Source organism: Bos indicus x Bos taurus, chromosome 20 (assembly GCF_003369695.1).
Source record: "Bos indicus x Bos taurus breed Angus x Brahman F1 hybrid chromosome 20, Bos_hybrid_MaternalHap_v2.0, whole genome shotgun sequence".
NCBI lineage: Eukaryota > Metazoa > Chordata > Mammalia > Artiodactyla > Bovidae > Bos > Bos indicus x Bos taurus.
In genome coordinates, this window is record NC_040095.1 from 34,769,665 (window position 1) to 34,796,102 (window position 26,438).

The following is a 26,438-nucleotide window of genomic DNA, read 5'->3' on the forward strand; positions in this document are numbered from 1 at the left end:
CTAGCCTGTAGGAGGTTTTTCAGTTTTTCTAGAGACCATCTAATCTCTTGTCTTGGGGAAAGCTTCCTGATTGTGATGTTGTGTGCATAGACAGGAAAAGGGGACTGGTGGGATAAAACTATTCTATTGGTTTCCTATGAGAGTAGATTGTATTCGTTTCCTTGTGCTGAACTATGACTTTTCCCCTTCATTCATCCTTCACTGTTCCCGGTGTCTTATGATAATGATGGACAAAATCAGGGATGTGGTAGTTATGAATTTTCTGTCCATGGTGGGCCTTAGAGAGTTGGAAGGACCTGATTGTTAGTGTTCTATTCCCTGGAGAAAGGATCGACTTATATTATCTTATCTATTTCCCTGATCCAGTCCCATGCCTCAACCCTCCAGATATCTTACCAGCAACTGCCATGAGGTAAGTCTCTCCAGGGTTCTGCAGTGTCAGCTGCAGCTTTGTGATTATTGTGCTACCTGCAATACATGAGGTCTAGATTCTTCTGCCTTAAGAAATCAATATCTACACCTTCATCCCACTATCTATCAATCAGTGGTTTGTTCAAATACCTTGCCTGCTGAAGCCTTCTCCTGTTCTTTTTGTCCTTTTGGGTTTACACCTTTTGGTGGTGGTGGTGGTGTTTAGTCCCTAAGTCGTGCCCCATCCTTTTGCTACCCCATGGACTGTAGCCGGCCAGGCTCCTCTGTCCATGGGATTTCCCAGGCGAGAATACTGCAGTAGGTTGTCATTTCCTTCTCCAGGGGATCTTCCTGACCCAGGGATTGAACTTGCATCTCCGACATTGGCAGGCAGATTCTTTAATGTATAGCCTTTTACTCATTTAATAATAGTTTAGTGGGGGTTGGGAGGGTAACATGTGAGTTCAATTTGTCTTCCTTAACTGAATGCTATATTTGCGATTTAGATTTGCAATATTTTAACTCAATTTCTTAAGCTTACATATGGAATAAACATATTTTCTGAACCGTAAATTAATAAGCATGTTAAGAACATTATGAGAAACAGAATGGTAGAACATTTGAAATCAGAGCTACCCTGAAAAATTAGAGGTGTACAATCATAGTTCCTAATTAACATTTTCAATTAAAAATGCTTCATTTTCATACCTTTTATGGCCTTAATTAAAATTTCTAAAGTCATAAGCCAAAATAGAACAGTAATTCATCAGAAAAATTTGAACCCTGGAAACCCTCACTCCCAATCTCAACTTTCTCACTCTCTTCCTCCAGAGTAGTTTTATCAATACTCCAAGGAATTAATACATCCAATTTCAGACTTAGATGTATTTTTAATCTAGATAAGGGCCAACTTTTCTACTCTTAGCTCAGAAGGATATATCTTTTTACTTTTTCATATATGGCACAGCACAACTGAACCAACATCTAAGGCTTAAAAATCTGCATTTTGTAGTACATTTAGCAAATTTATCCAGAACTCACTATTTGCTTGCTCAGTTGTTTGATTTTTCCATCTTCCTTGTAACTTTCTCAATAAATGCACTCTAAATGGAGCAAAACCTGGAAAGAGCCTCAGACACCAAAAAAATTCAAATAAATATATGTATTCTCTGAAGTTAGGGGATAGTTTAAAATATCTTGATAAACCTTTGGGATGGATGAAAAGAACCTAAGGGCATGGAGAGGTTTGAAGTAAAATAGAAAGCTATATCAGCATGTCACTAACAAGAATTTAGAAGTTTGCATAATATCTTCCAAATCTTTCCATGTTTTGCAGATAGCAAAATTTTATTTTTTATTATGGCTAAGTGGTATTCCATTTTCTTTATCCATTCATCTGTTGAGACACACTTAGGTTGCTCCTAAATCTTGGCTATTATAAATAATGCTGCTATGACCATTAGGTTTTATGTATATTTTGGAATTGGTGTTTTCATTTTCTTCAGATATATACCCAAGAACAGAATTGCTGGATCACATGGTAGTTCTGTTTTTCGTTTTGTAAGAAATCTCCACACTGTTTTCCACAGGGCTGTACCGATTTACATCCCCTCCCATAGCGTACAAGTGCTCCCTTTGCTCCACATCCTCACCAGCATTTGCTATGTGCGGTCTTTTTGGTGATAGCCACTCTGACAGGTGTGAGGTGATCCCTCACTGCGGTACTGATTCACCTTTTTCTGATGATTAAATATGTTGAGCATCTTTTCTTGTACATTTTGGCCATTTGTATGTTTTCTTTGGAAAAAATTCTATTCAGGTCTTCTGCCCATTTTTTAATTGGACTGTTTGGGGTTTTTTTTTTTAATATTTTGTGTATAAGTTATTTATATACTTTGGATATTACCTCCTTATTGGTCATATCACCTGCAGATACCTTCTCTTTTTGTTTTATGGATGGTTTCCTTTGCTGTGCAAAAGATTTTCAGTTTGATTTGATTCCAATTGTTTATTTTTGCTTTTGTTTCCTTTACCTTAGAAGAGATCCAAAAAATACTGCCACAATTTATGTCAAAGATTGTTCTGCCTCTGCTGTCTTCTGGTTTTATGGTTGCAGAGACTCTAGGGAGAAAGCAGAAAAGATTTCTGAATACTCTGCATGTGAAAAGAATAGGAATTTGGGCTTAGGAAAAAGAGTATGACTCTACAAAGGAGCAAAGAATAAGACTTTCAATAATAAGGATTCTAATATTCAAATATACACTGTGTTGTATATATGTCAAAATATATATATGCATTTTAGTATCTATTAAGGTATATAATGGGGCTTCCCAGGTGGCACTAGTGGCAAAGAACCCCACAGCTAATGCAGGAGATGTGAGAGACCCAGGTTCAATTCCTGGGTGGGAAAGATCTGGAGAAGGAAGCGGCAACCCGCTCCAAGATTCTTGCCTGGAGTATCCCATGGACAGAGGAGCTTGGCAGGCTACAGTCCATATGATTGGAAGAGCTGGACATGATTGAAGGGACTTAGCACACAGGCAAGGTATATAATACATTTTTAATTAATATATGTGTGTCAGATAAAATATATATTTCAACATAAGTCAGAGAAAGATAAATTTTGTATGATTTCACTTATATATAGAATCTAAAAAAATAAAACAACTGAACAAACATAATAAAACAGAAACAGAGTTATAGATACATAGAATAAACAAGTGGTTGCTAGAGGGGGTGGGAGGAAAGAAATAAGTGAGGGAGATTAAGAGGTACTAATTTCCAGCTGCAAAGTAAATGAATCACAGACATGAAATGTACAGTGTGAAGAATATAGTCAGTAAGTATGCAATATTTTTGTATGGTGACGTATCATAATTAGACTTATTGTGGTGATCATTTTGAAATGTACAGAAATATCAAATCACTCTGTTGTATGACAAGAACTAAAATAGTGTTATAGATAAACTATACTTTGAAAACAAACAGAAGAACTCATAGAAAAGAGATCAAATTTGTGGTTCCCAGAGGCAGGGAGGAGGGGGAGGAAGAATTGGATGAAGGTGGTCAAAAGGAAGGCATTTCCAGTTATGAGTTACATTAGGGATGTAATGTACAACATGATGGCACCCTACTCCAGTACTCTTGCCTGGAGAATCCCATGGATGGAGGAGCCTGGTAGGCTGCAGTCCATGGGGTCACTAAGGGTCGGATATGACTGAGCGACTTCCCTTTCATTTTTCACTTTCATGCATTGGAGAAGGAAATGACAACCCACTCCAGTGTTCTTGCCTGGAGAATCCCAGGGACAGGGGAGCCTGGTGGGCTGCCATCTATGGGGTCACACAGAGTCAGACACGACTGAAGTGACTTAGCAGCAGCAGTAGCAGCAGTACAACATGATAAATATAATTAACATTGCTATCTGTTATGTATGAAAGTTGTATGTATGTTATGTATGAAAGTTGTTCAGAGTAAATCTTAAGAGTTCTCATCACAAGGAAAAAAAATTTTTTAATGTATCTGTATGAAACAATGCATGTTCACCAAATGCATGTGATGATCATTTTATGGTGCAAGTAAAATCATTCTGCTGTACAATTTAAACTTATACAGTCCTGTATGTCAATTAGATCTCAGTACAACTAGGAGAACCAAAAGTAAAGAAAACCTTAAAAAAAATAAATCCCGTTTTATTTCCACACACCTTCAGAAAAGACCACTGTACTCACAAAGATCTTTATTTAGATGTATTTCATATGCTATAGTGTGAGTTGATCAAGGAAGGATGTCGAGTTTGATGTGGTACAAAACAGAGATGTCAGACAAGGAACAGCAGGGTGAACCATGAACTGAAAAAAAAAAAAAAGTAGCAGAAACACGAGCTCCAAGTCAGCCAAGAAAACTGTAAATAAACTCCCCTCCAGAATCCACAGAGAGATAGGAAAGAAAGTTCCCACTCTAAGTTCATAATACATCAGCTGACATCTGAGTTAGTTTTATGCAATGTCTCTGAGTCTTTAAAACAAACAAACGAACTTGCAAAAGGAGACTGAATCTTTTATTGTATCTGTTTTTGATGAGGATCAAGCAGAAAAGATATTTAAGCTAAGTATGAATGGTGGTGTTGGAGAAGACTCTTGAGAGTCCCTGGGACTGCAAGGAGATCCAACCAGTCCATCCTAAAGGAAATCAGTCCTGAATATTCATTGGAAGGACTGATGCTGAAGCTGAAACTTTAATACTTTGGCCACCTTATGTGAAGAACTGACTCCTTGGAAAAGACCCTGATGCTGAGAAAGATTGAGGGCAGGAGGAGAAAGAGGCGACAGAGGATGAGATGGTTGGATGGCATTACTGACTCAGTGGACATGAGTTTGAGTAAACTCCAGGAGTTGGTGATGGACAAAGAGGCCTGGCATGCTGCAGTCCATGGGATCATAAAGAGTCAGACATGACTGAGCAACTGAACTGAACTGAATACACACAACAGAGTCCTCAGGAAATCCCTTTTGCTGAAAGTGTTCTAGGGTGAGTTCTTGGGGTGAGAGGGGATGGTAGAAGAAATATAAGACTTAGGAGATGGGACTGGGTGGGGTTCTTTAAGATCCTGAAAATCTGTGGTTCTGGGTACTATGTGGACTATTTCAATTTTCCCTAAACGTAGCTAAAGTTAAACTGATGTTATATTTAATGCCTCATAGTTCTCTTAGCAAAGTTCAACACCACCATATGATAGTCTTGTTCAAGCCAGTGGTGGAGAAATAAAGGTATTGCAAAAACTATTCCAATATTTCCTATTGGATAAACTCTATCATTCTCTAAAACACCGAAAGGAGACGTGAACAGAGACAGAAGTAAAAATCTTCCCAAAACAGGAGAGCTGAGCCAGGTTGGAATAGCAGGCCCAGCCTCTGATACAGAGGTCTCCTCCTAGTCGGAAGTAGGGTTTATTTCTTTGAAAAGGGCTGGCGTGCTAAATTATTATTTGTATTTATGAAGCTTTCTCATAAGCACCCTCTGGTGACTGGCATTTTAATTCAAGATGTGGTCTTTATTTTAGGGGTAAATCAGTAAAAAGGGTCTGCACTAACCTGTCATTTTCCTCTTCTATTTTGAAGCTCTCTGTATGGGAGTTAACTTCACCCAAAAAAAGCATTTGGAAAATTCCTAGTTAGGCCACTTGCTTGTTTTGTGAATGACGTTTGTGGTCAGCTATAACATATATAGCATGCCTTCTTCTTAATCCTGCCTTTTTCATGCATGTTTTTCTTATTTTGGCATTTTTATGGAAGTGATTAAATATTATTTGGTTTCAAGCTGGTGTAGAAATTGCAGAGATGTAGAAAATACTCTCTAGCTGAAATCCAGCATACACTTACCCACACGATCATAAACACACTCACATATGCGTGCAACATTCCTCAAAAATGTCCAGATAGCTTTTGTTTGATTCAGCTTGGTTTTCTTTCTTTGCTTTTTCTTCTTCTTCTTCTTTTTTTGTCTTTTGAGTGATAGAGCAAGAAAGAACGGGTGAGGACAATGAAAGTATGATTTTTAGCTCATTTTCGGGCTGCTTTCTAATAGAAGCAGCATTGTTTGTATGCCTAAGCCTCCTGTTTTCATCCAGAGTTAAATGTAGAAATGTTGTTTCCAGTCTTATTCGAAATAACTGAAATATTTCTATGAGGTGTCACCTTCCAAGCCTTCATTAATGTTTGGAGTTTCAAAGATAAATCATATTACTATAGAAACCCTTAAAGGAATATTCCTTCCCCACCCCACTCCACTCCATCCCACCACCCAAATAGCTTTAAGCTGAAGAGGAGTAAATCCTGAAATTTAAATCAAAAATTTCTGACACACTGATTGGTATTCAGTAACTTCCAAAAAGTATCCACAAGAAGCAAAATGTTTCTTATTCTATTACATCATGTTGTGTGATTACATCATACATGTTTTATGATAAAAATCTAACAATTTTAAGAGAATCTCTGGTTTTGGTTATTACAAACTTTCATTTCTATTGACACAAAGAGGAAAGTATAAAAGAGTAAAGTTGGGAATTGAGGCAGAATAAAATATTTTTGTGAAGAATCCTACAGCTGTGAGAAGAGTTAAAAAGTCTATTCAATATTGCATATCTGCCTATAGATTTATTAAGATAAAAAGAATCTATTTAATTTGATTACTTCCTAGAAGGATGAATTGGAATACTTGACTTCATTGCTACATAGTCCAGTATCTGGGTCTGCATCAGTCATGTCTGACTCTTTGCAACTTCATGAACTATAGTCTGCCAGGCCCCCCATCCATGGAATATTGGAGAGGGTAGCCATCCCCTCATATTAATTCCTGGCATATTAAAAAACAGAGACATTATTTTGCCAACAAAGGTCCATCTAGTCAAGGCTATGGTTTTTTCAGTAGTCATGTATGGATGTGAGAATTGGACTATAAAGAAAGATGAGCACTGAAGAATTGATGCTTTTGAACTGTAGTGTTGGAGAAGACTCTTAAAAGTCTCTTGGACTGCAAGGAGATCCAATCAGTCCATCCTAAAGGAAATCAGTCTTGAATATTCATTGAAAGGACTGATGTTGAAGCTGAAACTCCAATACTTTGGCCACCTGATGCAAAGAACTGACTCATTGGAAAAGACCCAGATGGTGGGAAAGATTGGAGGTGAGAGGAGAAGGGGACGACAGAGGATGAGATAGTTGGATGGCATCACCGACTCAACGGACATGAGTTTGAGTAAACTCTGGGAATTGGTGATGAACAGGGAAGCCTAGCATGCTGCAGTCCATGGGGTCCCAAAGAGACGGACACAACTAAGCGACTGAACTAAACTGAACTGAGCCATTCCCTCCTCCAGTAGATCTTCCCAGTTCAGAAATAGAACAGGGGTGGATCTCCTACATTGCAGGCAAATTCTTTACCATCTGAGTACCAGGGAGGCCCTAATGCTTATAACTGAAAAGAGATGGTATTTTGGATACATTTTTAAATACTCTATTTACATCTGTTATAATAATAATCATGATGATTAAAGTTGTATTCAGAATTTCTCTTTACCTATCCATAGTATTTAATTGCTAGGAGACAAATATGAATTATCTCACGTCATTATTAAAAGAGCAATAATCCACTTTCAGGGCTTTCCTGTGACTCAGTGGTAAAGAATCTGTCTGCAATCCAGGAGCTGCAGGAAACTCGAGTTTGATCCCTGCATCAGGCAGATCCCCTGGAGGGGGGCATGGCAACCCACTCTAGTATTCTTGCCTGGAGAATCCCATGGACAGAGGAGCCTGGCAGGCTACAGTCCATGGGATTGCAAAGAGTTGGACACAACTAAAGAGGCTTAGCATGCATGCAATCCACTTTCAATTTCACTGTGCTGGTTACTTTGGGACATGTATTTATTTAGACTCTGTAGACATATTGCATATTCAATGCAATACCAGTATCTTTCTCTGTCTGGTCTTTCATTTGTAATTTGGAGAAAAGTTAATAAACAAAAATCTTGCCCTAAAAAGTAAGATGATCTCTTACAAGACTCGGAGTTTTGTCAAATTATCTGCAATTTAAAATTTTGATGATTTACATGTATAATTTGAAAGCAAAAGCAAACTTGATATGTTTAATTCTCCTTCACATCAAAAATGCATAACAATAGAATAATTTTATATAACATTTCTGTCATGATTGATTTTATCTATTTTATCGTGATATGCAGAACAGGTATTTTTCAAATTGAAGAATGTCCCATGTGGAGATGGGTCATTTGCTATAGGACACAAAGTAGCAATTGGGTCGATATCAATCACCACCTCAGCTCTACCTCAGCCCAGTGTATCATCTATTGATCTGAAAAGGGTATCTCTTCTACTGAGAAATCTCAAACTTCATCCTTCCTTGTTACAAGTAAACTATCCTATGATTTCGTGTCCTCGTTACCATTTGTGTTCTTTGGAGTGTCTACTAATGTATTTTAAGAAGACCTATTCAGATAAATAACAAGTATTTTAACTCACTTCTTTACTTAACATCGTATTTTTATTGTTTCTTTTTTAAAAAATCCTTGAATTTTTGTTGTGGCTGGACTTATTAATAGTTCAGCTTGGAGATTATTCAATAATAATAAAGAGTACAAATTCTTCAAAAACATGATTTCAACCCCAAAGTTTTCCCAGTCCAAAGAGTAAGTTTTCCACCTGATTCATCTCAGGCTTTATTTTCTGTGTGACTAACACTTCTCTGCCAACCTCATGCTGTTTTCCTTGCTTGGATGGAAGACTCTGTCTCTTACTATGGGCTTTGCTTAGGACTGCCATGATCAGTGAGCATTCCTCACCTAAGAAGAACCAGATGGCCATGAAGAGAAGTTAATGCTCCCCTCACATGTCCTCTGGGCAATCTTCGTTCATAAAGGGCAAGTGTGCTGACTTATCACTTACTCTGAGATTTAACGTTAATCCAAATAACTAAGGACAATTTTCCTATATTGATAGCAGGCATAAGCCACAAGGATCCTACCTTTGGGCAGCAAGAAATCAACTTTTTTGAAGACAGCCCTGAACTGTGCCATATATACAGTACCAAAATAATGTTCTGATCCAATGAAAATATTTTAGGTGAAATAGAAAACTGATTTTACATTAAAACACCCATAGATTCTTGGAAATTAAAATGAGTATGTATCTAGCAAAAAAAAAAAAAAATAGTGATAAGATATAGCTAAGTTCATAGCATCTGTGCTATGGAGACATTATAATTTTAAAACCCTAATATCTAAATTCCTCTTCCTTGTTTTTCATCAAATGTTTAAGAGGTCATACAGAGTATTTAAAAGGTCACTGGATGGGGTAATAAGACTTAGAAGGATTGATTTGAATCTTGGCACCTTCACAAGCAATCTAATTGCACTTGAAGTCATTCCCTGAGTTTTCTGAGATACAATTGTATCATCTTTAAAATGGAGGCAATTATACTGGTTTAATTTGCAAGATGGCTATTAGGATCAAATAAGAATATATTTGAAAGTTTACTAAATTAGAAAGTTACACGCATAAAAATGCATAACCAGCATTATCTTCATCAAATTCAAACTAATTTCCAAGTTCTATCTCATTCCTTTTCTGCCCTTGGTAGAGGTGCCACAACTCTTGAGCAACAGAATAATAAGGAAGAGAAGTGAAGTCTCCCCTCTCCCCGCTCCAAATATCAGCAGTAACTTCATGATGTAGAAATGCTTTGGTAGCTGCATCCTGACTACCAATGACACCCCTGAAAGCAGATCTACTTGAAGCACTGTAGAGTAATTTCCTGACTTAATGAAGTCAGAAAAAAGAAAAAAACAAACTCTGGAACATCTTATCAGACAAGCACATGACAGCAATATGGGCCTCTTTCTAGGGCTCAGAAGCCAAACAGACTTTGTACCTATTTGTTTTCACCCCTGTGGTGTGAAGCCCACAGGACAGACAAGGTCATTTCTCAAATCATCTGACTCCAGCTTGAAATCAGTAACCAAGAGGAAAAAAATCTTGGGAGCATAGGGGCATCAAAGAGGGACCAGGCCCGGGCCTGCTGATAAAGCCTAATACTGAGTGGAGAGTGATGCATATGATTCACTTGATCCTTGATCCCAGAAGGCACTCTTCCATCACACAGATGTCTGGGTCCCCTCCGGAGAGGAATTAGGGTAAAACAGTCACCCTTCCAGACAAATGGTACTATTATATCCAAAGTCTGATTTCTGAGCTCAACACTGACAGAATATTCATTTTCCTATGAAATAGTTCCATGTGAAAAGCTCTCTGAGCTAAATCATGGAAATCTTAAGAGTAAGTTAAGCCTTATTTATCTACAGCTCCCATTTGTAACCCCACAGTAACTAGTACATGGAAAAGCTGAATGAATAAACTCCATGGAATACCTAATGGTAGCAGTCATTTTTGATTTTTGTATTATGGAAATTTTAAAGTATAAACTGGAACAGAGAGAATTGTAGACGGACCCCCCTATATACCCATCACTCTGCTTCAAGAATTTTGTTTTGTCTATTCTCCCTCAGTTTGGGGAATGGAGTAGATTATTAATATTTTAAAGAAAATCCAAAATACCACATCATTTTACCATAAACACTTAACATCTCTAACTCATAAGGACAATACATGCACACAACTTGACAAAATTAGTAACACCTTAACATCTTCTAAAATCCCAATTTTTCTGTCTCAAAAATATTTTTTAACGTTTGTTTGCTAGAATCAGAATCTATACAAGACTCACAAAATAGCACAGTATTTTTCTTGCCTTCATAAATCTATTGTGGCCTCTCCACCATCCCCCTCCATTTTATTAATCCTGCTGACTGGTTGGAAAAAGCAGGCTTTCTCATAAAATGTGCCACACTCTGGATTTGGCTTATATGACTGGTTGTCATTGTTGTTGTTCAGTAGCTCAGTCATGTCCGACTCTTTGCGACCCCATGGCTGCAGCACTCCAGGCTTCCCTGTCCTTCACCATCTCCCGGAGTTTGCTCAAACTCATGTCCATTGAGTTGGTGATGCCATCCAACCATCTCATCTTCTGCCGTCCCTTTCTCCTCCTACCTTCAATCTTTCTCAGCATCAGGGTCTTTTCCAATGAGTCGGCTCTTTGCATCAAGTGGTGTCATTTAACTCGATCCCCTATATGTATATCTTCCCTAAACTGGTAGATGTAGCTAGAGGATTGTTTAGAAGCAGTCTACTTCAAATGTACTTCATAGTTAGCTGAATGCTTCCTAGAGCATCTCATGGAATCTTTGAAAAAGCACCAAATGGCAGAAATCAATCTGGCCTGACTACATGCCAAGTATGAGTGAAGTCACTCAGTTGTTTCTGACTCTTTGTGATCCCATGGACTGGAGCCTACCAGGCTCCTTTGTCCATGGGATTCTCCAGGCAAGAATACTGGAGTGGGTTGCCATTTCCTTCTCCAACATGCCAGGTATGCACACCCATATTCTAGACTTACTAGAAATTCAATCCTTAAATTAAACAATATACACACTCTCTTTTTGGTCTTGTTTGTTTTATTGGATCTGTACTGGTGCAGTAACTACACACCTGGAGAATCCCATGGCCTGTACAATCCAAGGGGTAGCAAAGAGGTAGTTAGCCCATGCAAATCAGCTAACATAATAAAGCAGAGCTTTCTCCTCAACTACTCCTTCCCCCTGAATCACTGTGCTATGCACCTGATACTCACACCACATTGTACATTAACTATGCTTCATTATGAAATAAAATAATATAAAAAGTAATACAAAATAGAAACAGACTCACAGACTTAGAGAATGAACTTATTGTTGCCAGGGGAAGGATTGAGGGAAGGGATGGTTGGGAGTTTGGGACGGACATTTACACACTACTATGTTTAAAATGGATAGCTGAAAAGGACCTGCTGTCTAGCACATGGAACTCTGCTCAATGGTTACGTGGCAACCTGGATGGGAGAGGAGTTTGGGGGAGAATGGAAACAGATGTATGTATGCCTGAATCCCCTCACTGTTGACCTGAAACTGTCACAACATTGTTAACCAGCTATGCCCTACTCAACTGTACAAAATACCAAGTAAAAAAGGAAAACCATTCAGTCACAAAAGAAAATCTACTATCCAAAATAAAAACAAAGCTTTCTTTTTCAGAGAACTGGTTTACCAATATACTATTACCTATAACTCAGACTCCAATCACAACTAACTATAAAAGTGTGGAGGGGGAGACACAAAGAGAGAGAGAGTGTTATCAAATTGTTAGGTAGAGTTAATGTCTAACAGTAGCTTAAAAACTGCCTAATATAAAATGAAATAACAAAGTGTCGGTTTGACAGATAAATACATTTAAAGTTTATGATTACACGTTTCCCAGTTCACCTCAACAAAATGACTTTAGGATTTAGACATAGTCAGCTGCAGCTGCAGAGTTCTAGACCAGCTTTCCTCCTCCACCCAGACACACCTAGCCTAGCCTTGGCTGGTGGGACTTCTCCAGCAAGCTCACCTTGGTGGGCTCATTTCCTCCATGGAAAATCAAAGCCATAGCAGAGGCCGGCCTATTGCCTGGATGGCCTGGAAGAATGTCTTTCACCAAGGAGAGATTGAGGAGAGCAATCAGCCTGAGTGTTAACTAAGATAAGTATGCTTTCCTTGTCATGGAAAAAAGTCAGATTACCTCCAATCAAATCGGGTGATGACTTCTGAAAGCCAGGTACAAATTGTTTGAGGGTTACTGGTTCTTTTGAATCATCCCCATATCTTGTATCTTCTACCAGTATTTCTTGTAGAAATCAGCAGCTTGCATTTTGAACCAACATACACATGCACACACACACACACACACACACACACACACACACACACATGAACACATCTGCTACTACCTCTACTTCTACCCAGTCTCTCTTAAAACCTTTCTCAGAAACACTCCTTGCATGGCCTTGACACTGCAGTCCTCAGCTGGAGAGCAAAACCTCCCCTTTTCTTTTCTCTTCTCCCTCTCATAACCCTTGTCCAAAAGGGCCAGACCCAGGCTTAAAGTCAAGACAGAACTTTCCATTTATAGTCAATGCCCAGAGGACTCAGAGCAGACGCAGGAACGAGGAGGTGGAAGAAACAGGCACGCCTTCCAGAGCCCTACTGGAGAGTAGCTTTTTCATTTCATTTCTGGCAGCTTTTTCATTTATTCATAAATTCTATGGGAAGTCAAGACTGCATAGGAGTTAAGTCACAGACCCTGGACCCACACTACCTGGCTTTGAAGCCTGGTTTTGCCATTTATTAGCTCTGTGATGTTAATCAGTTGCCTCAACTTCTTAAACTGCAAAAAAGAGATAATAATGCAAGTTTTAACCCACATAATTATTACAAGGATTAAGTAAATTAATGTCTATAAACTTTTTAGAAAACAGTCTATTTAAAAAAGCCATAAAAGTTAAATAATAGATACCCATGTACCCTGCATTAAGTCTCAGGGAATAAAAATTACTACCATGATTAGAGCTCTCTTTTATTTATTCCTCTTATTTCTCTCAAAAGCAACCTCAATCTTGAAATTAAGATTCATCATCCCTAAGCCCCTGCCTCCTGAGAAATCTGTATGCAAGAAGCAACTGTTAAAATTTTATGTGGAACAACAGACTGATTCCAAATCAGGAAAGGAGTATGTTAAGGCTATATATTGTCACCCTGATTATTTAACTTATATGCAGAGTACATCATGGAAAATGTTGAGCTGGATGAAGCACAAGCTGGAATCAAGATTGCCAGGAGAAATATCAATAACCTCAGATATGCAGATGACACCACGCTTATGGCAGAATGCAAAGAAAAACTAAAGAAGCTCTTGATGAACGTGAAAGAGGAGAGTGAAAAAGTTGGCTTAAAACTCAACATTCAGAAAACTAAGATCATGGCACCTGGTCCCATCACTTCGTCACAAATAGATGGTGAAACTATAGAAACAGTGAGAGACTTTATTTTCTTGGGCTCCAAAATCGCTCCAGATGGTGACTGCAGCTATGAAATTAAAAGATGCTTGCTCCTTGGAAGAAAAGCAATGACCAACCTAGACAGCATATTTAAAGGCAGAGACATTACTTTGCCAACAAAGGTCCATCTGGTCAAAGATATGGTTTTTCCAGTAGTCATGTATGGATAAGAGAGTTGGACTATAAAGAAAGCTGAGCACCGAAGAACTGATGCTTTTAAACTGTGGTGTTGGAGAAGACTCTTGAGAGTCCCTGGGACTGCAAGGAGATCCAACCAGTCCATCCTAAAGGAAATCAGTCCTGAATATTCATTAGAAGGACTGATGCTGAATCTTGAACTCCAATATTTTGGCCACCTGATGTAAAGAACTGACCCATTAGAAGAGACCCTGATGCTGGGAAGATTGAAGGTTGGAGGAGAAGTGGTCAACAGAGGATGATATGGTTGGATGGCATCACTGACTCGATGGACATGAGTTTGAGTAAACTCCTGGAATTGGTGACGAACAGGGAAGCCTGGCATGTTGCAGTCCACGGGATTGCAGAGTCAGACAAAACTGAGCAACTGAACTGAAGCATTTTTATATTCCTTCATATGAATAGTTGTATCTCTTAAGTAATGCATAATTTTATTTTTTATATTTTAAGTCATATGTAAAGGCTTTATGCTTTATGTATTTATCTGTTCCTTGTTCTGCTTACTTAATTCATCTGTGTTGATATAAGCAGTTCTGGATCATATATCCAAGTCATTCCTATTATTGCTCTAGTATTCCCAATGGATGCCTGCACCATGATTTATTTATCTGCTCTCCTGTCAGTAGTCACTTAAGTTGTTCTACTATTTGCTATTCTAAGCATTCTTGGACATATTTCTTAGCAAATGAGTTAGAGTTCTAAGCTGATTTAGAAGTGAAATTTCTGAGGTTTAAGGTAAGCTTATTTCAAATTTACTTGATATTTTTAAAATTATTATTTTAAGGTTATTGGCACTCAGTGGTTAAGACTTCATGATTTCACTGGAGGGTTTGAGCCCCAGTAGGGGAGTTAAGATCCCACATACCACACACTGAGGTCAAAAAAACAAAACAAAAAAAACTGTTCTTTTAAGATATTTAGACAAAAATCATGTTATCATCAGCACTATACTTGTGCTAACTATTACTGCAACTCCTTTGACAGATTCACCTGTTTAATCCTTATAACAACACTGTGTAGGAGGTTATTTCCCTAACTTTACTGAGGGTAAGTTCAGCAATTCTCAGATCTCACAATTGGATTCACACCTAGATACACCAGTTCCAGTAAGTAAGTAAGTAAGTGAAAGTCACTCAGTCATGTCTGACTCTTTTCAACCCCATGGACTATTCAATCCATGGAATTCTCGAGGCCATAATACTAGAGTGGGTAGCCTATCCCTTCTCCAGGGGATCTTCCCAACCCAGGGATTGAACCCAGGTCTCCCGCAGTGCAGGCAGATTCTTTACCATCTGAGCTACCAGGGAAGCCAAAGAATACTGGAGTGGGTAGCCTATCCCTTCTCCAGTGGATCTTCCCAACCCAGGAATTGAACTGGGGTCTCCTGCATCATAGGCATATTCTTTACCAGCTGAGCTATTAGGGAAGCCCCCAGTTCCAGAGTTGTGCTAAATGAAAATGAGGTAAACAAAAAAGCCAAGAAATTCTGACCGAAAAGCATCACAAAGCAGATAAAAAGGTTTAATTGCAGGAGATGAGACTTCATATAATCCAGTATGACCTCATCTTAACTAATCACATTTACATAGACCCTCTTTCTAAATAAGACCCAGTCTGAAGTTCCAGGGTAGACATGAATCTTACGTGGGGGAACACTATACAACCCAGCAAAGGATTCCCCTCTATCATCTGCGGCCAAAGAGAAGAATCTAACCTACTTTCCACAGAGTGAGCCTTCTGATACTCAGAAAGAGCTCTACTATACATAGATCTCCACTTCTGACCCCTGGCCAAATGTGCCCAATTCAGTCAGACCATGCTCGCTGGGCACCCAGTAGTTCTAAGTCACCAAGAAAATTCCCTCACTATCCAAGCAGCCTTACTCTGGACACCCTTCCATTTGCCAATGTCTTTCACATGAAGGAGTATCTACAACAGATATTGGACAGAGCAGTACAGGATCCAGTAAACCCTAAAGGAAAGAAAAAGGAAAGTGAAGTCACTCAGTCGTGTCCAACTCTTTGCGACCCTACAGACTGTACCCTACCAGGTTCCTCCATCCAAGGGATTTTCCAGGCAAAAATACTGGAGTGGGTTGCCATTTCCTTCTCCAAGTAAACCCTAAGAGTTGTTCTAACCACTATTGTTATGACTGGGTCATGATTACATAAGCCATACATTCTAGATTATTCAAGAAAGTTGAGTAATAGTTCTAGCTCTGTCTCCAACTTTGTAAACAGAAGTAAATCAAGGTTTCTGTGCTTAAATTTCTTAACCTTTAGAAAAAGAAATGCTTGCCCTAACTTGTTTGACAATGGTGTTGTGAGAACACACATCGGATTGGTACAAAACACTCAGATAAAAATGAACAGGAAGAATGTGACTAAACAACCACAGTGCAATGGAATTTAATTTTCTCTTATGCCATGGGGTCCTTGGATTATCTGGTGAAATCTATGGTTCACCTCCTCAGAAAATGCACATAAGCATGGGCACATACATATACTTAAGTTTCAGAATAATTAGGGAAAAAATTACCCTGGAGTCCAGACACAGTTTCTCTTCATTCTTTAATTAAGAGGTAATATTGAACCTGAACATTAGATGAGAATAGCAAATAGTATTCCCCTTTGGTTCACAAGTGGTTGCTCCAGTTTAGAACTGAGGTTACTAAGCCAACCCAGGAACCCCAGCACAACATGTGGCCAGAGTTGGAGCAGAGTGGAAATTTTTTTGTATTGAATTGTCTACAGGTCTCCAAAGTGAAAGAGTTTGGTGCCCATTTTCATATTTTCTGCCTCCCCCTCTCCCCTTTAATATCTCCATTTCAGCAGAAATTCACTCATCTCTCTCTGAGAGGATGAAACTGATCCGTTAAAGTAATCCTCACTAATTTGCTAGAAAATTAGGGTCTAGGATTAGCCAAGGGGTCAGTCTTAGGAAAATTCACTGCAGTCAGAGGAGCATCAGTATCTAAACACATGATTTACTAGTAATAGGATTTCTGATATTGGTGGTGGAAAAAATTTGGGGAAAAATTTCTTGTCCCCTCAAATAATGTATTTTTTACATAATTTTAACATAATTTTATGTCCCCCAGAAAGGCAGGCTACTCCAGTATTTTTGCCTGAAAAATTCCATGGATGGAGGAGCCTGGTGGGCTACAGTCCATGGGGTCACAAAAGAGTCAGACACAACTTAGTGACTGAGCTTGCATGCATAGTATTTATATAATCTCAAACTACCCAAAGGAATATATATAACTTCTTCTCCCAGGAATGTACATAACTTCTTTGTCTTCCCACCAAAAGCCAAAATGGGAAGGGAAGACAGGACATGCCCATTTTATACATAAGAAAATTGAGTCCTTTAGAAATTAGAAAACTTGCAGACATTTGCAGTTTAGTAGGAGATGGAGCCTGGACTTTACTCCAGATCTGATCTTAAACCCCACGTTTCTTTGCTGTATCAGAAAAACAATTGTATACATAAAATACAGTTTTAATTTTCAAATGGCCTCTTTGAAGGCAAGATGTAAAATGACTTCAGGGATAGTAGAGGGCCATCCCAGGAGTCAGAGGTCCTACAGTCTTCTCTCTTTATGGGTAACCTTAAACTAGGTGCAGGGCAGAGTTGACAATCACCTCCACTTGCTCAAAAATGGGAAAAAATTCTGTCCTTCACTAATGGATGCCTAAGATCTATTTAACACTGGCCAGTGCCTTTCACTTTCACAGTGTCAGGGTTGGAAATGCAAATACCTGGGTATAGGTGCATGCGAATGGCTAATATCAGGTCTTCCTCTGAAAACAAGTCTTGATAGGAGGCAGCAGGGAGAGAAGTCACCACCAGAACCAGAATACCACCTCAGGATTCAGAGAGTCAAGGGGAGGGAGAAAGGGCATATCTTATCCAACCAGTCCATCCTACAGGAAATCAGTCCTGAATATTCATTAGAAGGACTGATGCTGAAGCTGAAACTCCAATACTTTGGCCACCTGATGCAAAGAACTGACTCACTTGAAAAGACTCTGATGCTGGGAAAGACTGAAGGCGGGAGGAGAAGGGGACGACTAAGGATGAGATTTGTTGGATGGCATCACCGACTCTGCGGACATGAGTTGAGTAAACTCCAGGAGTTGGTGATGGAGACGGAAGCCTGGCGTGCTGCAATCCATGGGGTCGCAGAGTCGGACACGACTGAGCGACTGAACTGAAATGAAAAGACCAATAGCACTGGCTTCCTCTCACCCTCACTGTTTTCCCTCGACACACAGTTCTCAGAGCTCAGAGAGGAACAAACTGAGTGTCTTCTTGACCACAAGAGAAAAACGGTGTTTCTCAAAGAGGGTCCCCAAGACCACAGCCTCCAAATGACCAGGAAGAGCTGGTTAAACATGCAGATTCGCATGTACTGCATGCCTCGCCTCCCCCACCAACCCACCTACACACCTTTCCAGGCTCTGGGGCTGGGCCCAGGAATTTTCCCTGGAGCAAGTCCCCAGGAGGCATGTGGTAAACAGTAAAGTTTGAGAACTGTTGTTCTAGAGGCCAAAGAAGATGAGGAAAACACTGATGAGAACCCACTTCTGAAAGACCTAGAGGAAAACGCCTCAGAGAAACGCTATTTGATAGGATTTCTTCTACAACTCTCTTCTTTCCTGACCTGAACAATACTTGGTGTATTTTTTTCACCTTTTTTTTATTTTTATTTTTACCTCGATGGGTCTTCCCTGCTTTGCGCGGGCTTTCTCTAGCTGCAGTGAGGGAGGGCTACAGCGTCTTTGTTGTGGTGCAAGAGTTTCTCATTATGGTGCCCAGGCTTCAGGCGCCTGGGCTAAGCCCTCAGCAGTGCTGACTCGCAGGCTGTAGAGCACAGGCTCAATAGCTGTGGCAGAGCGGGCTTACTTGCTCCCCTGTTTGTGGGATCTTCCGGGACCAAGGATCAAACTTGTGTCCCCTACATTGACAGGCAGATTCTTATCCACTGCACCAACAGGGAAGTGCACCTGGAGTACATGTTTTTTAATTGTGCAAATCTAAGTATATATCCACTGTGTGTGTTAGTCGCTCAGTCATGTCGGACTCTGCGACCTCATGGGGTGTAACCTGCCAGGCTCCTCTGTCCGTGGGATTTTCTAGGCAAGAATACTGGAGTGGGTTGCAATTACCTTCTCCAGGGGATCTTCCTGAGCCAGGGATCAAACCTGGGTCTCCTGCATTGCAGGCAGACTCTTTACCATCTGAGCTACCAGGGAAGCTCATGCATATATCATTTCACTTATATCCACAAATGTGATCTATAACTATATCTGCATAAAGACTCTTTATATTTTTCTCTTTTAACAGCGCTCTCCCTATCTCCTCTCCTTGTTTATCCTCATCTCCATTGGGTCCCCAGTAATCTGTACTGCAGTCCAGTATCTGGTCTCCCTGATAACCATGTATACAGACTGACACACAAACACACACACTCAAACCTACATAGATGAATGTTGCTTTTTGTATTACTAAAGTAGAAACATATTTTACATTTTTTCTATATTTGCTTTTCTTACTCAATACTGCCTAATAGAAATCCTCCCATATTACAAGGTTCAGCTCCAATGTATTCTTTTAAATGGTTGCATATGATTTCAGAGTGCAGATGAATCATAAATTATTCATTCATTCCCTATTGACAGACATCATTTTTTCTTAGGTTCCAACTGCTATGGACACTGCGGCAATTAACATCTTTGTATTTTTTAGGTATGTTTTACTTCTAGGGGTTGCATTCTTGTTCACAGGATAGAGAGTTGTATAAGCATTTGCTACAATAATAATTGATATTAGCATTTTGCAGGATTACACATATTTTTAACAACTTTCTAACTTATTTTCCAAATAAGGTAGTATTTTAATGCATAATTCACAAGAGAACTCTTTTTCCCTTTACATCTCATTATAAAAATTTATATTATTAGCAAAATGTAGCAAGCTATGTATATCTATCATGGAATTTTTAAATGTTCTTCACATTACATCATTCTAGCTTTTCCAGGAACAATTGCATTTCACTAGTGTTTCGCATCACAAGCAAATAACAAATACTGAGTTCTGAAGTGCTATACAGGTGCTAGAGCAGGAAACAGCAACCCACTCCAGAATTCTTGCCTGCAAAATTCCATGGATAGAGGAGCCTGGTGGGCTACAGTCCATGGGGTCACACAGAGTTGGACACAACTGAGCATGCACGCCACACACATACAGGTGTAACCAAGAAAACAAAGAAAAGCAACCAACAAAGCAAAACAGAAATAGCCTGCCTTCAGTGAGACTATCCTCCACATATTTTGGATTTTAGGTAAAGAGATAGATGATACGGAAAACTCTCCAATATTTGCCCTGCCTTGCCAACAGCCAAATCTGATAGCGCCAGTTTAACTGCATCTATGAAGGTACAGAACAAATGAAGGTCAAAGAACATTTTCTGGGAACAATAACCGTTCTTTTCTTTTTTTTTTAACAACATTGAGGAGGGGAGGAAAAAAAAAGTGACCTTGTTAGAGCCACAGACTTCAACCAGTCCTTGTTTGATTAGAATATCTGGAAGCATCCAGCAAGGCACCCAGGTGCACAGATGGCTTACCCATGGCCAAGTCTAAAGAACCATTTACAATTCATGGGAAATGGCAGGATTCAAAATGGAATGGTTAAGGAAGATGAGAACAGTAGGGAAGGAGATAGAAGAAGGCCAGGAGCAAGAAGAAAGAAAGCCTTAGGTCTGCGAGCTGAAGGGGGAAAAAGCCAGCTTAATTATGGAAGAAAAGACATACACATAGGAGAGCTCACACAGGCAGAGTTGCTGTGGAAGCACATTCCAGGAAAATCTTAAGAGATTACTTTAATAATAAACCATGCATTCTTCAGCAAGCCATCACGAGATTAACTACCCCTTTCCTCAGCTGGGAACCGTCGTCAGTTTAGGGTTTTTTTTTTTTTTCCTTCCTTCTCCCTCCCAAGCAGCTTTTGTGCAAGGAGAGTCATGCAAGGACCATAGCTTTTCAAGCACTGCACTCAAGTTTCCTCACCTTAATTTTCTAAACATTCATTTCAGGAATGATAAGAAAAGACCACGGTTTAGGCAGGGTTACCATCTGGGTGGGCTTGGGTGTGATTCTCCAGCTGCGAGCGTGTTCATTTTAGATCCACTGAAAAGCCAACAGCTTCCATGAGACAGGGTACCCTGTCCTACCAGGGATAAAAAGGGTTATGTTTATTTTCATTCTTCTCTCTTTTTTTCTTTCTTTCTTAATGTGAGAAGGACAGTGAATTACTGCCAGAAGCAATATCAGAGCCCTAGAAATATAAAAACACACTTCAAATCAAATCAGAGCTCTCTACTGTCGACTCAAGATTTCTGTATGAAATGACAGAGCTGTCCACTTGAAGCTGTATGTATGAGCCCATTGCTCAAAAATGAAGTGTTTTCATCAAAATCTTCTCTTGAAACTGCAACTCATGGCAGATGAAATCATTTTCTCTGGCCTCTTAGACAAATCCCTTCCATTTGGTGGAATAGAGCAAACGTAAGTCAACATTTCTTGATAAGAGTCTTTCAATTAAAAAGAAAAAATAGATGCGGGTGGTCACTTCTGAGAAAGTGTTACATAGTGAGGTTAAAAGAGAGAACCTTTTTTCCCCCCTCAAATTATCAAAGCCTGTATGTACCTGAAATCAGCTGTCATTTTTCTAACTACTTAGCTTTGGGAAATGAAACCAACCTTCTGCACTCCTGGATCTTAGAAATAAAGCACCAGGTCCTAAGATATACAAGAATTAAAGTTCTCTGCATAAAAGTTATAATAGTCCCAAGACTGAATTTTATATACCTCTTGTCATTCACACAAAATCATTTTCTTAATAATAGTAAATTACCTCAGAGGAATATTGAAAGCTGTCAGCACCACCCTCCCTTCCCCTATCTCCCCAGATGTGAGGGGGTGAGACAGGTGGCAGAAACAGTGAAGGTCCAGAGAGGTAGTGTTCTCATTGTTACCGGGTTTTGCTGCTCTGCACCCCTAGCTCCTGGGCTGTTCCAAATCTGACCTACTTGAGAGCAGGGACTGTCACTCATACTGATTTGTCCCAAATTACACAGTGGCTTTGCAGTCGGGGCTAAGCTGGAACCACAAAATACATTCTTGGTGTCCCAGGAGCTCGATTTGAGCCCCCAGTTTCCAGAGATAAAATGCAAATCCAGTGTGTGTTGCTTACTCAATAAAATCAATTACCCCCTCCCATCCAAGTCACAGTTTAGTATTTTCACATTTACTGCACACTGGAGGCGCCAGTGGTAAAGAGTCTTCCTGCCAATGCAGGAGATGCAAGAGACATCGGTTCAGTCCCTGGGTGGGGACGATCCCCTGGAGAAGGAAATGTCAACCAACTCCAGTATTCTTGCCTCGAGAATCCCATGGACAGAGAAGCATGGTGGGCTACAGTCCATGGGGTTGCAAAGAATTGTACACAACTGAGCACGCATGCCAAACACTGTCTCAGACGTTTAAAAAAAGGAAGGAAACAGACACATTTTCACAAGGATAATTTCATAATTCTTAAAAAGCAGCAAAGCTTCTGGGGATGTTTTACAATTGTTCATGATTTTAAAATATGGAAAAGATGAATCCCCAGCTTGTTAAGGTCCACTAAGTTACAACTATGGAATGCCTTCTACTGCTGAGTATTGCATATCAATATTTTCAGTGTTTTTATTCTTTTTTTTTTCTTTCTTTCTTTTGGCCAAGCCAGGAGGCTTGTGAGACCTTAGTTCCCCCACCAGGAATCTAACCTGTGACCCCTGCATTCAAAGTGGAGTCTTAACTATTGGACCGCCAGGGAAGTCCTTTTTCAAATATTTTATTTCTCATATTTCAGATTTTTCTTAGAGGTATAGGAAACACTATGGAAATCAGATAAAGTCATATTAAATGTCTACACAGGGTTGCCCATTCTGCGGGGGAAGCCAGTAAATAATCTGTTTACATCAAATATATAGCTTACTTAGATAAGTTATATAGACCTGCACATTTTTGTTTGTATCAATTTCATAGAGTATTGTTTTATGTGTATATACAGGATTATATTTCACACATAAATGCAGTGTATTTTACATATACACACAGATTACCCACCAATTTACATATACACACAGATTACCCACATCTGCCCTGAAAGAGACATGAATTCCTTTAACCGGGGTGGGAGTGCGATCACACGTGCAACTGTAGAGACAGCAGATTCTGAGCTAGCATCCACTGCCTCTAGCCAGGAAAGTCAGGAGTAAAGGCAGCCCTTTGTTCCAAGGGCCCCATCGGGTTCAGATGACTTGGGACGCCACATCACTGGAAGCGGCAGTCCAGAGAAGGAATTTTTGAGATGAAGGTCGCTGGGTCCCACCCCTTTCCTGCGGGGTTTCCCTTTCCTGTCCTTAAGCGCACTCTCCCCGGTCCCTTGCCTCAGCCCCGCGAGCCTGGGCTGCGGACGGCGCCCCGACTCCCTACTCCTCCCCTTAGCTGGGCTCGGGGCGATCGCCCCCCGCTGGTGGGGCTCCCGGCTCCCCGGAGCCGGCTACTTTGCGCGGCCCCAGCTCGAGTTAATAAACAGTTAAGTTTGGAAGACTCAGCAGACACGTTGAGGGGGAGTTACCCAACCCAGGCAGCAAAAACATCCCGGCGCATTCCTGGGGAGTCCAAAGCTGCCAGCATCTGATTAGAACCATATCTCGCCGGGAGTGGCCCGCGGCTCCGAGGCTCCCGGCCGGCGGCTATTTAAGCGCGGCAGCCGTGTGGGCAGCGCGGCAGCCAGGAGGCTCGGGCACCGAGGAGTCATGCTCGCATCGCAGAGGCGCTAGCTAGACTGTGAGTAGCTCTGGTTCCTTCTTCCCTTTGGCCCCATTTTTGGCGACCTCCCTCCCTCCTGTGCTCTTTTCCCTTCTTGGGATGCAAAACTGGGACTGTTGGGGGGTCTTATTAAGAAGACGGCGGCGTACTTGGCCAGACGGGCGCTTTTGTGGCCTGACATCCGAGGAATGCTTCCACGGAAAGGCACGAAAAGCCTTTACCTTTGGGGTCGGACTCCAGATGTCCAGCTAGTGACATGTAACAAGCGCCTCCCTTGTGTGTGTGTGTGTCTGTCTGTCTGCTTGTTCAAAAGCCCTACTGGTGTGGCTGCTGACCGCCTAATTAACTCCTCCAAGAGTGTTTATTTTTGCCGTGTGACAAAGGCTGGGGACCTGGTTTGTACCCACGAGAAGCTTTTTCCCAGTGACTGACAACGTGTGGCGTTAAAATATGAACTTTGTCTTACACCCGCATTCTTAAGAAAGTATCTGCCCAAGAGACTGAACAAACTTGTTTGAAATCCTCCGGGGATTTAAAAGGTGTTTGCCTGCTTGCTGTAATCTAGGAAGATTAAGGATGAATTTTAGGAAGGGGGGAAAAGAATGAATGGGTTAACACCGTGGAGCCCCAGTCAGCATAGCCGGTTTCATAGCATGGAACTGACTGCGTTATTTGTTCCTGCCGTCCTTCCCTCTTGACTTAATTCTTAGCAAGGAATTCAGGTCCGCAGTCAGTTTTAGCAGGGAGCCCTTTGAGTCCAAAGGGAAATCTAACTGGATTAAATAAAAATGCTTAAAGAATCTGGATGTTATCTCCACCCCCACCTTATCCTCTTTTTTTTTTTTTTTTTTAGTTTGTGTTTGGAAGGAAGAGAGGCACTCTGTAAAACGAGAAGAGCAGAAATCAGCTTCCAGACACATGGAAAGACTTAAAAATTCTGGAGGGGCGACTTCATGAATAGTAAATGTTGTTATTGCGCTATAAAGTGACTTAATGAAAAAATTTCTGGCTCTAATCAGACAAAGCAGGGGAGTGGGGTAGAAGGAGGTGAGACAGAAGTAACTCAAATAGAAGGAATGGCTGAGGAAAAGAAAGCAGCTGCAAAAAAAATGCCTTCGAGATGTCCAATAAGGCTCTCGAAATAGCTTTGATGGGATTTTAATTGATCTTCCTGCAGGCTTGAGGTTGGCTCCCCACACAGGAGCATCTCCTGGCTACTGGTGAGGGAAAAACTACTGGGAACGGGGGAGCTTGACAGCTACCGAAAGGCTTGTCTCCCTTGCTCTGGATCACCTCCACCTGGCTTCTTAAACCAGCAGCCAGAACTTGATTAGGCTACTCTTCTCCGGGGCAGGTGCCCACCCTACCTCTCACCAGGTTCTGTCTCTTCTTTGAGGGGAGATGGGCCTCCATGACACTGTAAGAAAGTTTGTTTCCATGAGAATTCACCTCTTTTGGTTGAAGTGCTAGGTATGTGGCTACACCTAATACAATGTGCAATCTTGTCGGAAAAGCACAAAGGAGGCCTGGGGGATTTCTTTCCAGTGTGTATTTCTGGGACAGATTACTTCTAAATCCCTGGTCAGTCTCCTCCTAAGGCAGACTTGGATTCTTTCTCCTGTTGATGATGAATAACTTCATTTTCCCTTCCCTTCCCACTCCCAGCTCTCTTCCTTCTTATCCAAATGGATGCCCTAGAAATCAGTCCTTCTCAAGCTCTACCCTCCTCCATTTTAAAATAGAAGATAGAGGACTGTCTCCCAGCTTTCAGCTCTGACACATAGGTAGCTGCCATTCTGGTGGTCTTAGACACAAGCTGATTTTCTCCTGAGGATGTGAGAGATGGAAGGGGGGTCCCATTGCTTATTCAAGGCCTTGCCTCATTATTAAGGGCAGAAATTAGGATCTGCGTTTCCACTCTAGACTTTTTATAGTTGTGGATTCAACTAAACGTCCAAATTCCTGTGCCTTAGGCTTGCTCCTTGCTTTGCCTGAAAGGTCGAATGACTTTCAACCACCCTGTTTGGGTTGAACAGAATTGCTTTTGAGACGCTTGTTGGCATGAAGGGACCCCAGGAAGCGGCTGTCCAGGTGGTTGGGGTGACCTTTATTTTCCTGCTCAGCCATGCCTCTGTTACCTGAGGATTTACAGAGAGGAAGACCGAAGCCTCGGTCATGGCTCCTGGTCAGTAGGAGGCTTTGTGGAGACGTGGACTCTTGGTGGTAGAGCCAGTAAGTGCTGTTTTATTTCTCATCCTACCCTCATATGTCTATAAACCTACACTAGCTACCGCAGATATTTTTCACCTGGGTAGTTGTTTTTTTCTGGCTGCATTATGTTTGTTGCTGTGTGCAGGCTTTCTCTAGTTTCGAAGAATGGGGGCTACTGACTCTTTGTGGTGTGTT

The 26,438-nt window shown here is 40.6% G+C and overlaps 1 protein-coding gene across 4 annotated transcripts in view; it reads left to right on the forward strand.

Annotated features, from left to right (window-relative positions):
* The first annotated feature begins 23,543 nt into the window (after positions 1–23,543).
* Positions 23,544–26,438, forward strand: part of DAB2 (DAB2, clathrin adaptor protein) — a 60,244-nt gene continuing 57,349 nt past the window's right edge. Inside the window, exons 1-2 of one of the 4 annotated variants that reach the window (XM_027520605.1) lie at positions 23,544–24,050; positions 24,886–24,992. The gene's annotated coding sequence lies outside the window, so the exon portion shown is untranslated. The remainder of the gene's footprint in view (positions 24,051–24,885; positions 24,993–26,438) is intronic. The other 3 variants (XM_027520604.1, XM_027520606.1, XM_027520607.1) reach the window with 3 other exon arrangements.